Genomic DNA, 16,599 nt, shown 5'->3' on the forward strand with positions numbered 1-16,599 from the left:
AGAGAGGAACAGGTATCTATCCAAAAAACAATGACTGCGGTCTGATACATTGGAGAAACTGTACTGGGTGCTGGGAAGAAAATACACAGAATCTGTGGCATGTAAACAGACGAATTTAATATAATGTACACAGTGTTGCAGAAAAGGGACTAACAGCTTTGGAACTTGGAAAATTATTCAAAAAGCTAGCAAATGCGTGCTAAGTTCTTAAAGGATGAGGAACAGAGTTTGCCGGGCAAAGAGCCGATGAGTTCTTCAGTGAAGTAAAGTAGCCCTGGGTAACACCAGTTCACATTCCCTCATCTGACCAGTTAGACTGTACAGTTGATACATGGAGTTTTACTTTCCCCCCCCCCTTTTCTCCTTTAACAGTACAAAATAGAATAAATCACACAAGTAATCATGACGAGCTCCTGCCACTGCAGAGCCAGTCAGTGAACAAGCTGAGACATGGACTCCATTTCCTCACCCCACATCCTGGGTTCCTGCAGAAAGAACCAGGGTGAGAAGTGGGGGTAGTTCTCTGCGGCCAACACAGAGGAGAAATGAGGACAAAAGCGTGAAAAGGCAGGCCAGGTTCTTAATGTCAACACTGATATACTAAGGGTTCAGTAACAACAGGGAGATACTGAAAGCTGTCAGCTAAGGAGTGACGTGATGAGCGCCTTCCTCAAGGAAAGGGGGGCCTGAGCAGAAATGGGAAGCACGGAAGGTGGAGAGAGAGCACAGAGGACATCACAGCTGGATGATGCGACAATCTGTGCCATGAACAACCCATGAGGGATGGAACTAGAGGGCTTATTTCTGTTTGGACAGAAAGCCATCAGAGAGGCAAACCCTTCGTACTCAGAGGAGGCATCAAGCCCACAGGACACCCGGCTAGAGCAAACACACAGGCGTGCCCTACACGCCTCTCCCCTCCCTTGCCCTCTACCCCTAGTGCCCAGCTTTTCACGGCTTCTAAAGCACCAGCTCACCGAGGTTCAGGCTTCTGCGCTTGCTCCCCAAGACTGGAACACTTCTGGGGACTTTCCCCCGAATAACAGCCTTCTCTTTGGTGCCTCTGCCTAAATTCCACTTCCTAGAAAGACTGTCTTTGAATTCCCAGACTAGTTACCCAAAACAACGCAGCATTCTAGCATGATACTCACCACAGGTGTTAACTTCCTACTAAATGTCCATCTTCTCCAACAGACTGTCAGTCCCCTCCCCACCCTTAACTCCTTTCGTGGTCTTAACAAAGCTGGGAAGCAGGAAGGGGCAAGGAAAGGGAAAGAGAGACTGTATGGAGAGGGCAGCCTGGCAGGGGTTGCAACTTCCCCAGAGGAAGCAGCCAGCCTGTGCTAACCTAACCGGGAGGAAGCCAAAGAGAACACACACTGGGATCTCACTTCCTCCTGCAGACCTGCTGCTGGTGGCTCCACGGGGGAGGGGCAACCCAAGCAGAAGCCAGAGGGTGACAGTGTCTGCGGATGCAGTCCTCAGGCACCCACATCAGCCCCGGGCACAGAGCGGAGGAGGGGGAAAGAGGACCTGGTGAGGCAGAAAGCAGCAATCCAGACCCACAGCTTTGGTAACTAAGGAAGCTTCAGTGTCTGATGCCTCCTATACATACAAAACTTTCCTTTTGCGCTTACACCACATATAATATTACGCAGCAAAATACTGAAAAGTAACGAAAATCATTTTAGAGATCACTTATTACGACAGTACGAAGTAAATAATAATTATTATGACTTTGTTGACAATGATTCACCAGGTTAAGGGCTGCATGTTTGACTTAAGGTCCCTCTTTATTCTAATGAACTTATGATCTATCACCTTCATTTTACAGAATAAGACCCCGCGGATTCAAATGGGTTCGAAGCTTGCCAAAGGTTAGACAGTTCCTAAGTACCAAGGCAGGATTCACACTAAGATTCAGCTAACGTTAAAGCCTGTTTCATTAGCTGTTTAAAAGCTATGTAATAAAAATTCACGAAAGGTTCAGAGAAGTATAAATAATACAAATCAGCCTGCACAATTAAGTACTAGGGCAGACAGTAATATGGTCAAAAGCCGCCCCCCCGCCCTTTCCCAAGGACCTTAACTATGTGTGAACTTACTAAAGGACAGGGGTTAGCCTGGATCTATAATGAAACAAGAAGTCCACATAAGCAGAATGATAATACCTACATGCTCAACATTCAGAGAGCTATTTCAAAATAATACAAGAGCCTAGTTGGAGGATTTAAAATGATCTTAAAATATATATAGTGTTCACAGCCATTGTAAATTCTGTTTGACAGATTACTAAAATGTTACTGTGCCTTCTGGTCAGAAAAGATATTCCTTAACCTGCAACATGACAAATGTTTTCATAAAGGAATTATTTTATTTAAGCAATCCAAACCTAACAGAACACCTATTAGATTCAAACCAGAGTTGAGTGCACTAAAATCTGCCCAGACTAGACTGATTCACACAGCTCATGATCTTGCAAATAATCTTCCATAAACAGAAATAAACGGCACAGCAGAATAGAGATGTATATCACTATCTAATAAGAATAAGCTTATCATAAAATACACAAAAATATACCATCCAGGGAGCAAAAAACAGTCAATACTTTAAATATTAAAATGCTTGGAAGTAAACCTCTTTTTATGAAGACAGTGCTAATAGTTGTATGCAAAGTATCCTTAAATATATACACAACGCATAAGATTAAAACATACACACAAGGAAATGACAGTCAAATTCCTCCAGGGAGGAAGAAAGATCGATAAGGAGGGAGGGAGGAAGGAATTACAGCTGACCCTCGAACAAGGAGGGGGTCGAGGGCGCTGATCCTCCCCACAGTCCAAACTCAGTATATAACTTATACTTGGCCCTCCGTATCCACAGTTCCTCTGTATCCACGGTTCCGCACCTGCGGAGAAAACCATTATTTTCTATTTTCAAAAAATCTGCGTAAAAGTGGACCTGCACAGTCCAAACCCATGTTGTTCAACAGTCAACTGTAATTCTACCCATCATGGCTAATTAACAAAAATATAACAATAATACTGGCAGCTGGAATTTATTTACTAACTATTGTCCAGGTATTTAATCCTTGTAACCATGCAGCAGAGTAGATGTAATCTTCATTTTACAGAAAGGAAACAGCTGCTTACAGAATCCAGTGATTCAGCTAAGATCCCAGAGCAGACCCGGATCTAGGATTCCAACCCCAGTGTATCTGATTCCTAAAGCCATGCTCCCCTCCAGTTTCTTAGTATCACTGTAGTAAAGGGATCTTGATTTTGAGTGAGAAAAAATTCTTTGGATTATTACTTAGTTTTGGGGGAAACTAACCAAGTTATTACAAGTATCAAAAGAAATGATGTTTATCAAAGTGCTCTGAAAACTATAACACATAATGCAAATACAGTTATTCTTATTTACTTAATACAAAGCCTAAATTGTGATGACTGATTTACATGTATCTCACTGTAGAACGGATTTCAAGAAGAATTTGTGAAAGCAATATGATTCTACAAATTCAAATCCAGGTAACTAAAAAATTCTGAGCACTACTCAGAATTATTATAACAAATTTTATCAAATTATTTTTAAGAGAAAAAAAACGCTTCCAGTGTACTGGCCCCTTTTCATCCCCTTAAATATATGCAGTCATTCACCAAACAAAAGGCATCATGGCAGAAAAAAGAAAAATACAAAGACAAGACATGTTGATCATTCAATGCCCCAGTGAAATGTAAATTTATCATCTAAACAAGGGGAAAGACTCAAAGACCTTCAGAAATGAGGAGGTTACTGGATTTTGGTACTAAAGTCTAACAATTTTCAAAGTAAACTTCTGATTGCAAAGGGTTTTTATAATTTTAAAACCGTAAACACCAAGGAATGTAAATCAGAGGTGAGATGTTCCTTAAAATTGGTAGAAGGAATCTAACAAGTTGAACAATTACAATATTCTAGACACTACCCTGGAGGCTTTGCATACACGAAGTCCACACAACTTCTCAGAGTGCTGGGACAGGAATTATCATCCCCTTTTCTCCTATATACCTAATAAGTGGCAGAGCTAAAGTTTGACTGCAGGATTGTCTGACTCTCAAAAGGTTTGCGTCTCCTTCAAAATACTCACAACTGGCTTCTGTGAAATAAAATTCATATTTTATGGCAAGAAAAGAAAACTTTAAACATAAAAATTTTTCTCTGCCCTTTGGCCTCCTCTCTCCCCTCTACTGTGCATTGTGTAACTGCATTATGCATCAACCAAACCTCCCCACTGGCAGAAATACTTGCTCAACCATAAGGAGCAACATTCTAGAATCAACAAGACAACTCCTTAAAAGATAACCTTCCTTCTTAATCTTGTAAGGGGTCACGTTGACCCATGGCTCACTACCTGCTTTGTAAGCTTAGATCTAGATTGTGTAAACTGTCAATAATACATCATTTAAAATACAGCTCTCTGTCTCAAAAATGTATATAACTGTGCTTTGGTTTATATACGTGACCTCTGGAGCCTGAACCGGCAGAACAGTTCCCAGAACTTTCTGAGAGGTTGTTCCTGGGTTATAACCCTCAATTTGGCTCAAATAAAATTTCAGATTGACTGATTAATTTTTGTCGACACTTCAAAACAAAACAAAACCTTCTGAGCCAACAGGTAACATAACAGATTAAATTCCACCTCCAATATATGAACAGAATTTTATAGGGATAGTCAGTCAACTGCATTCATTGAATGCCCGCTGTTTACTGAGAAACATAACAGGAGCAACAGAGGAAGACAAAAACATAATAAAAGTACAACAGTGCAAACTAATTTCCAGGATGCTTCTAGGCACAACAAACGATCAGGGCTCAGGGTCCCCCAGCTTTACCAGTCCTAATGGTTCACACTGGCAAATTTCTCTCTTGACTCACTTTCATCTGGTAGTAAGGAAAGTTCTGAAATAAGTATTTATTGAAACTGGTTGCAAAGAAATGTCTCAGCTTCTACTTAAATCACCCAAAAAAGGCAGAAAGATGAACCTAAACAACGGAGAAAGAAGAGGCTAGGAGTTCTTGCCAACACAAACTGACCAATCCCTTGGCTATTCCAAAGGATTCAGGATTATTCTTTTTTTTTTTTTAATTTATTTATTTTATTTATTTATTTTTGGCTGCATTGGGTCTTCGTTGCTGCACGCGGGTTTTCTCTAGTTGCGGAGAGCGGGGGCTACTCTTCGTTGCGGTGCGCGGGCCTCTCACTGCGGTGGCTTCTCTTGTTGCGGAGCACGGGCTCTAGGCGCGCGGGCTTCAGTAGTTGTGGCTCGTGGGCTCTAGAGCGCAGGCTCAGTAGTTGTGGCGCACAGGCTTAGTTGCTCCGCGGCATGTGGGATCTTCCTGGGCCAGGGCTCGAACCCGTGTCCCCTGCGTTGGCAGGCGGATTCTTAACTACTGCGCCACCAGGGAAGCCCAGGATTATTCTTAATGTATCCCAATGCATTTGTCAAATGAAGATTCGATAAACCCACAGACTAAATGAAGACAACAATACATCAGGTTAATTTAAGTCAATAATGACTTAAGTCAGTAACTACTGGGAGGAGGAATGGGATTAACTACTAAAGACAAAAAAAGGAAAATCTACTGTTTAGTTTTACCTGCCTAAGGGTTAAACCACATTTCTCACTTTTAATTGCAAACATCATTAAGTATACTGCAAAAGACCAGCTATCTTAAACAATTATCAGGCTCCAGAGGTCACCAATTAGAACCCTGCAAGGATTTGAATTAAAAAAAGGTTTTATGATTAGGTGAAGTAATGATCCAAGAAAGAGATTAGTTCTGTTCAGACTGCACTCATTATAAAACCCATCTCCTTTGTGTGAAGATTCAATGTCTTTCTCATTTATCCCGCTGGCATTATCACACTCTGAGGGAGAAATATGACTGTACTAATGATATTCTATAACAACCATATAATACAAGCATTTTGCTCTCTGTTACTTTAATATCTAATAAGATTACCAATGAATATTTTCTATTGGTTAGATATACAATAATACAAACTCTATGGGTGTGACAGACTGTTCAAAATAAATTCAAAGTAGGATACGATCATGCTTTGGCTCTACATTTTTAGGTCAGTTTCAGAATCATAGCCAGTCCCTATTTATGCAGCAAAGAGTTAGAATAATTGGGGGAAAATAATCCTTAAGACATTAAATCATATTTTTTCATATGATGATTACTTATAGGTTCACCTTTATAAAAATAATTCTAAAAATAAATAGCATGATCAAGGATTGCAACCAGATCCCCAAGAACACTGACTCTGATGCTGTTTAAAAGGCATATTGACGAAATCATGAGAGATATGCTAGAATAATAAACATCACTAAAAAAAATGCAGCTTAATATGAGTACAAAACATACAAGATGCCTAGAATATTATATTTCCCTCACAACTCAATGCTCTTCTAAGCTACCTAAAAACTGCCAAACAAGCATAAAACACTTTTTAAAAACAAAATACAATTACAGCAGAAACATATTTTGTCACTTAGGTTTAATCATCATAGAAAGTTAAAACACTGATAAACAATCCAGCTGTACACCCTATTTAATAGTCACAGCCTCTGAGGACAGGATATATCTCTACACAGATACATACAAGTATTGAAAATGAGGACACCTTCCCACATCAATTTAAAGCCAGGATGTGTTATCCGTACTAGGTCATTCTCCAGTCACATTTCATATTTTCCTTCTCCTTATGAGTCAGATGCTATCTCTCCACGGTGGACATTCCCACTGGGGGTTTTCTTAAAGGGATTTGTCAAGTTACGTATAGATCTTCACATTCTAGACCAAGCTGTACATTAAAATCATCTAGGGTCTTACAGAAAAATAACTACACTGAGGCCAGTAAACAGCATTCTTCTGTTTTCGTTTTGTCCTTCAACCATGAAGTATCTGGTTAAGCAATCATGCACTCTAGTGGGTTCCACTTGTCAAATCTACTGACAACTGGGCCTATCTATTTTAAGGCTGAAAATACAGATAACTTTTAACTTCACAGAACTGCACCGCATGGCCTATCCAGGTAAATGCGACACAATCAAAGGATAAATACAGAGCATTACTTTGACTAAAACTAACAACTAGCATGTTAGGTTAATGTCTGACTGTCCTCTATTCTCTTTTCTTAAACATAGAGGTGGGATAATTTATTGATCTAGTCTATGAATGAGTAACAAACTAAGATGAGAACACAGAGACTAATAACATGGACAGGAATCCAGAGAAGTGTTCCCCTAGACGTTCAAGCATCTACCAATTTTCACAGCAACAATGGTTACTGGCTCACCAAATGGTCCCCATACATAATCAGATATACAGTACATGTAAAGTATCACTATTTCATCGGGGAAGGGGGATGAGAGGAGGAGGATGATTAGAGAAAAAAAAGAAGTCTAAAAGGCTCTATAAGGGAGGAAATAATGGAAAAAAATTGAAAAGTACTATCTAAAAAAACCAACTGAAATAACTGAAATGCTTATCCTAAAGGATAAATGATTCAAGAGAGAATCATTAACTTATATACAATTATTTCTGCATGTCATACAAAAGAGAGATTAGATTTGGTCGGTTAAGAAGACCAGTGGCATAGAATTAAAAATAAAAGGCAGAGATAGAGAAAGGAGCTACCACTCATTTTAGAGATGAAGATTCTAAAAACAGCATTTTCTGAAGAGGGAACTTGCTATCCTGAAGAGATTTTAAGTTCATCTATAGAGGCCTGACCAGCACAGGCTGGACCCACTTGGCAGGAATGTTCTAGAGAGGATTCAAACGCCTGATGGCAAGCTGAACTTGAAGGTTCCTCTCGACCCTGAGATTTACACACGTCCCTGTCATCTGTCTCACTGACTAGCTCTTATACACATAACACTGTGTTATTAATCACCACATGCCCAGTACCTGGTTCTGCATCACTAATGTAACATGCATTCAAAAAATATTTGTTGAGTGAGTGAGAATGAATGATGATATTCTTCATGGAAAGGCCCAGTAAGACTTGATGAACTTTTAAGAACACCCAAGGTTCGAATTAAGCAAAATGGGAGTCATCTATCTATCTTTCATTTCCATAAGCAAACCGTCTATGCCAGTTACTAACCTATCATCTCTCAGCTCCATACACACCATCGGGAAGGCTGGGCAGGGAATCTGCAAGCCCCGTTTCTCCGCTGCCAGGGCTTCCCTATAGCTTCTGCATCTGGGGTGCCGGAGGAGGCGGGCAGGGGTACCATCCCTTCCGTTCTGCTCCAGTTCCTGGCAGCACACAGAACAGGGCTTCCAAATCCTGGCAGTGACTGATTTTCACATTTCCCCCACATTCTCTGCACCTCGTCAGTAAGCCAGGACCCTCTCCTCAGAGGCCCGAGTCCCAGCCCTCTGAGCTCCCTTTACACGCTCCTGAGTAACCAGACTCAACGGGCCTTGGTCCCAGCTCCACAGAACACTTCCTCCTATGTGTCTTCTCTTTGCGTCTCCAGCCCTGATGGTGCTGGCTCGTGGCAGAGCCTGTGTTACTATTTCTGTTACTTCAGTATTCCTCATTTGCTTTTTCAGTCATCTAGCACCTCCCTAACCAATCCTTTATATTATATCTCCTTTGTTAAAATGCCTGCTGTGATTCCTGTTTACCTGACTAGACGCTGACGGACACACCACCTTGGTAAGTTCCTGGAAGCACAGTGGGAAGTCCCTGGAATCCACAGGCTGCACATCTCAGTACTATGTGCCAGGCGCCACGCTGGGCCCCCATCAGCCACAAACCAGGCAGGCAGTGAAGTGGTGAGGAGGACACAGGGGTCAGGGGGCACAGCCCCAGCTCGACCACAGGAGAGTCTCTGGCAAGTCACTAGCTTCGTTGAGCCCTCCTTTCTTCGTGTGTAAAAATGGGGGGAAACCCAGGTTTATGTGACCTATCCCCAACTCTGGGGGCTGGAAGTCACTAATCTAATGGCATCAGCACCTTCTAATTTGATGCTTCTCATTCAGTATTACTTGGAAACCCAAATAAACATTTCATGAATGGTAAGAAGGCCTTCCTGGGCAGCACCTCTTTCACCTGCTGAGAGCGCTTTCTCGCTTGCTTCCTGGGTCTCAACCACATCTTGGAGAGCTGAGAACAGGGGGTAACTCAACTACTGCGGGAGTGCTGTGCTTGTTATTCCCCACTCCACCTCCAGCATATACCATGATGATCACCATCAGAGTTTGGGAAAACGGCACCTACATAATGACATTAGCATAGACGGTCTCTATTCAGTGTAACCGTAATGAATATCCTGGAGGCTGAATTAGCTGAGCTACATCTCTGATTTCCCTTGTGAAAAGCACAGGAAGACAATGTAATCGGGGACTATGCAACTGCAGGTGATGTCTACCTTGAGAAGCAGACCTATCAGCATCCTAATTTGAGACGCATAGAGTAAATTTCCATGAATATATAACCATTCAACACATTATTCAGAGGGAAAGTGTTTATCATCTTCAAAACATTTGCTATTCCAAGAACTAATTAAGTTTACAAACTAATTAAGTCTGGTATTGTGAATACCAGAAGGCAGGAGATGTACATATCATATTGTTAATTATGCCTCTGACAAAGAAACTGTATTACAGGTACTACATACAAATGCTACAACCAGCCAAGTCCTTTAAATTCCATGATCTCAAGCTTGGGAACAAATGAAGCCAAAACATGAGCATAAAATGAATGTAAAATTAAGCTGCTTAGAGGAAAGTTCAAAAATAGCCATAAGTGAATGCTTAATCGAGTTATTCTGTCACCTGTTTTTGCTCACGGCACTCCCAGAGCAGCCCATTAACCCACAGCCTGCAGACAAGCACGACTGTCTAGCTTTTGACACCTGCATTGAGAGTGTATAAATTAATAATAATATGGAAAGAAGAGCTTAATTTAGTGAGACTTGAAGTAATAAAAACATGGGTTCAAATCACAGACCAGCACTTACTTACACTATGACAATGGGAAAAAATAAGCGAGTCAGCGGGCTCTCAGGCCCCTGGACTATCAATTAGGGATACTGAGACCTACGTCTGGAGTTGCGGGGATTAATGATACACCTCAAGGACCCTGCCTCGACGCCACACACAACAAATTCTCGCCTCCTGCACACTCCAGATTTCTGTATATTAATTCAAGCACAGGCATATATGAAGAGAAGGCTAATACAAATTTAATGAAAATTTAACTATTAATATAATTAAAGCAAAGATCGTCAGAAGAAATCACAGTCACAGTCATCCAGATCCTCTTGTAGTGAGAAATCTGGTCAGTCGTGGTCGTGCCACCCCTGGGCAGGGTCTGGGCACCAACGGTCAAATCAGGAGCTCTCTGAACATGAGGTCGGAGGGCCTTAACTCCTCTGTCCTAACTCACTCCTTGCTTAGGATTCACTTGGGTGAGTTGCTTATCCTCTCTCTGAAACTCAGTTTCACTGCCTGTCAAATGAGGACTCCCTATTACCTCACATAGTTGAGGTGGAAATTGAGACCACGGGGGAAAAACCATTCACAACCGGAAAGAGCTACGCAAATATCAGTGGGACCACAGCAAGGGCTCCGAGGTGAGTTCTGTGTGGGAGGGAGGGTCCCTCTAAGTGGGATAAGAAAGCAAGCTGCAGGGCCATTGGTCCCTACAGGGAAGCTTTCCAACTGCAGTTAACAGAGGGCTGGCAGGTTAGACCTTCCCTTTGCCCTTCAGGGCTTGGCCGGCTCAGGGCTCTGTAGGAAAAGAAGATCTGCTCCCTCCGCAGAGCAGTGAGGGCGGTGTGCTGGGTAAAGGACACTTTCTCTGCAACAGCTCACAGAACCGTGCAATTGCACAAGGTGTGCAGAAAACTGTGCTTCTGGGATGACTCTGACACAGGACGCCGGTCTGCCATGTGACTCCCAGGCTAGGAGCACGGCACACAGTCATTCCACGTGTGCGCAGGGGCCACTCAGACGGGAGTCAGAGCCACCTGCACCAGCGCCATCCTGGGGAACCTCTGTGAGGGTGGAAACGGCACCCGTGCAGCCCGACAGCGGTCTCTGCCACGCGTGGCTGCCGAGCTCCCGAGGTGCAGCCTGTGTGGCTGGAGAACTGAACGTTTACTTTTGTTTCATTTTAATGAGTGAATGAATTAAAATGTAAATGTAAATAGCCCCAAGTGGCTAGAAGCCACCACAGCACAGATCTAGAATCCAGCTAAGCACTAGAAAGGACGTGAAAAGGCCTGTGACAGCAGAAAGAGGTGCCACGAAGTTCGGACACTTCTTGGTCATTCAACAACCAGCCCCTGAGTGCGGACAACGTGCCAACCACGCTCCCTAGCGAACACCTGCCGGCCGTGAGCAGCAGCTGGTGGGGCACGCACGGACTCGAGCCAGGCCACCGGGGCTCAGGAAACGCTGGGTACGCTACTGTGTACTACAGTGACACTGGCCCTACTCTCAAGAAACACATACTCTAGGAAAGACTACACATGGCTACTCACAACGTGAAGTTTACATTTTAAGTACAAATGAAGTATTACAAAATTTAAAGGACACAGTAAACACTTCCAGGTCAGCAGATCAAGGGGAACTTCCGGACAGGCGGTACCTCAGCGGGGCCTGAATGAACGGGCCTGGCTCCGTGCAGGGGAGTCCTACGCAGGGGAGCACACGGGCCACCCCGTGCACACAGGCCGTGGTGACGTCTGCAAAGCCACCGAGCAGCAGAGTGCGACAACCCCACACGGTGCAAAGGCGGAAGCATCTGGTGACGCGGCTGAGAAGGTGGGCAGACTGCAGACAGACTCTCAGTGCTCTGCTGAGTGAGCAGCTCTTTCTGTCAGGGCTGGAGCCTCAGGAGGCACTGACACGGGGCAGGAGCAGGAAGACATTCACGGTTCAGAAGAAGAGAAGCGGCATCGTACGGCAGCGCCCCACGGCTACTGTGTTGGAACTGGTGCTTTAGTGTCCGCAGCTGTTTGCGCTAAGGTTAAGCTACTTTCACAAACAAAGATGTCACATAAAAGCTGCACAGGAATGAAAAAATGTGATAAAGAAAAGGTTGGTCTTGAGACCCTCTACAGGCCCTTGTAACTATCTACATCAGAAGAGTGAAGCAAATGTTCAAACTCCAATAATTCATGCAAAAAGTGCAAGATGTGCTGGTATGAATTTCAGTGAAAAAACTCACACATTATACATTAAATCTGAGGCCATGAGCTGAACACCGAAAAAAGTGAGAATTATTACACAGTAGCACGCGCAATGCCTTCTTGTAAATACAAAGTCATTTTACTCTGAGACTAAAAAATAAGATATTAAAGAAAATTCTGTTATATAACATCTCTGAAAGAACAACCAAAAAATCCCTACACTACAACTTTTCTACAAGACAGGAAGAAAAGGAGTGATAAGCTACATGTTTGGTAAACATGATAAGCTATAACTAACTGGTAAAACAGATATAAATCTTACTGAAGGATGGGTAAAAATGTGTGACTTTATTTTTCTTTTCCTCTAATCTACTTCTAGCTTAAATCTGTTGAATTCATGCCTATTTCCTTCAAACACATTCAGATCTCCTAAACATTCTTTGATACCTTTTAAGTTTCTTGCTCAATTGCTACACCTGATTCTTCCAGAAATGATTTTTACAAGTCGTAGAAATAATATGTTAAAAGAAAAAAACTTTGCCTGAAACAAGAACCAACAATGACAAGAATCATGACTGATATTTTACCTGGACTTTCAAAAGTCTGAATGCCAAGGCATCACACCTTTATGTATGCTCATAAGTCACCAACCGAATATGTTCAAAGACCCTAAATTCTAAGAAAGAAAATATTACAAAAAAAGAAAAAAAGGGCTCAGAATTAAGCCAGTGTTGTTTTTGTTTTTGTTTGTTTTATAAATTAAATGTCTGCACTTATTGACAGCCTCCTGAAAAGCAGACAAACATATTTTTGGCACTTTTAAATATACTGTCTTAATCTTTGAGGGAGGTAGAAAAACAAAGCAGGGTACTTTCTTGTCTATGGAGCTAGTAAGTGAAAGTAATAGGTATTGCACCCACATGTGATAAAAGTGTGATACACTTAATATAAGCTTCCACTAACTCCTGGATAATCATTTTACTCATCCTTCCAAAGCATTCACCCCATGCTACCTTGCAACATTTACCATAATTGTTTACATCTGTCTTAATCATGGCCAAATTTCAGTACTCGGGATAGTGTCTTGCACATGGCAAGTATTAAATGAATAAATGAATATACAAGAGTCTTAACTGTAAGATATGAGTTCCCTGTTGGTTTTTGCCATGAACTATTAAGTGACCCTGACCAAATGACAAGTTCTCTGAATTTTACTCCATTTCTTCTAGTAAATATTTTCCGAGCTCTCTCTCTCTTCCCACGCCAGCCCAGCCCAGGCCTACAATGGGTAACTAACTGCCTTCTGAGAAGAGGAGGGGGTGGACTTCTGCTTCCTTTACAGACAACTCCTCTTCTGAGTGGCCTTTCTCCCTGCCCATTTCAAAACCTACCTCTAATCTTCCATCAACCCTATGAACTCCTCAAATCCTCTGACAAATTCAAGTTTTTGTTGGTCAGCCAGGGTCAGTTTCCATTCTTTGAAAACAAAGGACCCTGAGTGACACAGTGGGGAAATACAGTCTCTGCCACACTGTAAAGGGCTCCAATATTACTCCTTTTCAACTAACCTATTAAAAAAAAAAAAAAATAGACTATAGCCAAACTACTACCAGATCCTGCCTTATAATACCTCACAATCAACTACATTTCTTCCCGACTGCCATTGTTCTACTTCTGACTTAACTTTCATCTCTTCTTGAAATCCCTTTGTTCATGTTTCTGAGGCTAAGTCTCACCTTCCTTAGCTGCAGTGATTTTTTAGGATCAATGATATAGTAATAAAAGAGATATAGTATCATTAAGTATGAGAATACGATTTTCTATTAAAAAATCCTGAAAGTCATTGTAGCCATTAAATAACAGTCTTAATTCTAACATAGAACTAACAAAGGTAAACTTTAAGTGTAACAATTCTTTTTCATTTTAAATTTGTGGCAGCATAAAGGGGATAAGAACTCTAGCATGAGCTCTATTTACAATAGCCAGGACATGGAAGCAATCTAAGTGTCCATTGACAGATGAATGGATAAAGAAGTTGTGGCACATATATACAATGGAATATTACTCAGACATAAAAAGAAACAAAATTGAGTTATCTGTAGTGAGATGGATGGACCTAGAGTCTGTCATACAGAGTGAAGTAAGTCAGAAAGAGCAAAACAAATACCGTATGCTAACATATATATGGAATCTACAAAAAAAAAAAAAAAAGGTTCTGAAGAACCTAGGGGCAGGACACGAATAAAGAAGCAGACGTAGAGAATGGACTTGAGGACACAGGGAGGGGGAAGGGTAAGCTGGGACGAAGTGAGAGAGTGGCATGGACTTATATATACTACCAAATGTAAAACACATAGCTAGCGGGAAGCAGCCGCATAGCACAGGGAGATCAGCTTGGTGCTTTGTGACCACCTAGAGGGGTGGGATAGGGTTAGGGTGGGAGGGAGATGCAAGAGGGAGGAGATATGGGGATATACGTATACGTATAGCTATTCACTTTGTTATACAGCAGAAACTAACACACCATTGTAAAGCAATTATACTCCAATAAAGATGTTAAAAAAAAAAAGAAAAAGAACTCTAGCATGGGAGGAGAACAAGATAAAAGGAAACTATTTAAAAAATATTTTTTCCTTGCCACCTAATATAAAAAGTCTCTTTGATCAAATAAAATCCAGAGTAAATCTCCCTCTCCAGGCAAGGTTAAAAACTCAGGAAGAGAAAGTAAGTAAGATAAATGAGTTTAAGGCACTCTGATGTGTCTCTGGAATAAAAATTAATACTTTTTAAAAACTAAGATGTATAGACACTATGCCATAACAAAAATATGACCTGCTGGCCATATCCTGTATCCAAAATTTTGTACCTTCAAAAACAGGAAATTATAATGAAAGACAAAGTTAGAGATAAGAACTGCAATTTCCTTTTTGTATAGATAAACACATATACAAATAGCCAAGAATTCAGGAATTTTAATAGCAAGAAAGTGGATCAGTAGAAAAATTGACTTAACAATAAGCGTTAAGTGGACTTGAATTATATCTCCAACACAGAAAACTGCATGACTGTGGTCAAATTACTTAATCTCTCACACTCTGTCTTTTAATTGGCAAAATGTAGATAATGATGTCTAATATGCACACTGTGGTACACAACTAAAACAGAAAACAAATGTAAACAGTGCCCGACAAGCAGTAGATACTTATGTTACCTATTTATATTGCTATTATATTTCATTCACGCACATCTAAGGTGATACCCTTCCCCCCCAAAAAAAGACACTGTAAATATCTACCCTTCCCAAACACAAAGCTCTTTGCCATCTTCCAACTCTTTCTTCCAGCACAGTTAGGTGCCCACCTGCTAGAACAGGCACCAAAACTGACCTGTGGGTTGTAGGGTAAGAGAAATAGGAAAAGCAAGTCAATTCTAAGAGTAAAGCACAATGAACAGAACCACTCTGAAACAGAACTACCCCAAGTTTATGATAATGAGGATTCTTTCAAATACCCAGGCCCGTCCAGCACAGAGGGAAACAGGGGCGCCGGAGCCCCCGCTGTGACGGCACTCCCAGTAAGGTGTCTTCTCCCAGCTCCAGACCCTGCACCTGGGGACAGGTTAATAATGTCTTTCTTACCTCTTCCATACCCTCTACACCTCAGAGTAAATGCTCATTATAGTTTAGATGACTAAATGAAGAAATGATTAACACATGTGTACTTATAGTCAAAACAAACAACAGAGGAAGAAAACAAGTATAATCTTTACCTACTCCCTCAAAATCATTTCCATTCACCTATGTATGGAATGCCTGTTGCATGCCAGGGGCTCTGCTGGCTGCAGAGTTCTTCCAGAAACAAGACAGAGATTCGGTGATCCCGAAACTTAAGGCAGAGCAGGGAAGGCAGGCATCAGGGAGACAATTACAGCAAAGGCGATGAGTGTTCTGGGTGGGGGTCCACAGGCTGTGAAAGACAAGCCCAAAAGCTCAATCGAGACCACTGCAGGGTCAGCGATGGACAGGCAAGTTAAGACTTGCTGAGAGGTTTTCAGCACAAGAATTATATGCTCAGGTCTGGCTGTCAGGAGATCACTCTGGCCGCCCTAGAGAGGAGGGTCTGCTGGGGAGGAACAACTCAGTAGGGCGGATGAACCACTTAGGAGAAGGCTGCTGAGACATTTCTTAATGACCAAAAGCTCTCTTTATCATCCCCCCAAAACTCCCAAAGAAAGTGTGTTTTACGTCCTACGGCTTCAGTGCCGCAGAGCAATACAATATGGCTAGAACACAACCAGGTTTTTTTCATCTTTGAGTTTGTGAACATCTTGAAGCCCATTCATTCCCTTCATAGAGACATGAAATATCCTTAAGTGAACACATTAGCCTAAG

The 16,599-nt window shown here is 41.8% G+C and overlaps 1 protein-coding gene across 4 annotated transcripts in view; it reads right to left on the reverse strand.

The window, feature by feature from the left end:
- Positions 1 to 16,599, reverse strand: part of KHDRBS3 (KH RNA binding domain containing, signal transduction associated 3) — a 167,225-nt gene that overhangs the window by 117,869 nt on the left and 32,757 nt on the right. Inside the window, exon 1 of one of the 4 annotated variants that reach the window (XM_036830889.1) lies at positions 1,152 to 1,233. The exons of the other annotated variants lie outside the window; for them this stretch is intronic. The gene's annotated coding sequence lies outside the window, so the exon portion shown is untranslated. Of the gene's footprint in view, positions 1 to 1,151; positions 1,234 to 16,599 lie in introns of those variants that run through there. 4 annotated transcript variants of the gene reach the window in all.

The sequence above is a fragment of the Balaenoptera musculus genome, chromosome 17, assembly GCF_009873245.2.
Source record: "Balaenoptera musculus isolate JJ_BM4_2016_0621 chromosome 17, mBalMus1.pri.v3, whole genome shotgun sequence".
Classification (NCBI taxonomy): Eukaryota; Metazoa; Chordata; class Mammalia; order Artiodactyla; family Balaenopteridae; genus Balaenoptera; species Balaenoptera musculus.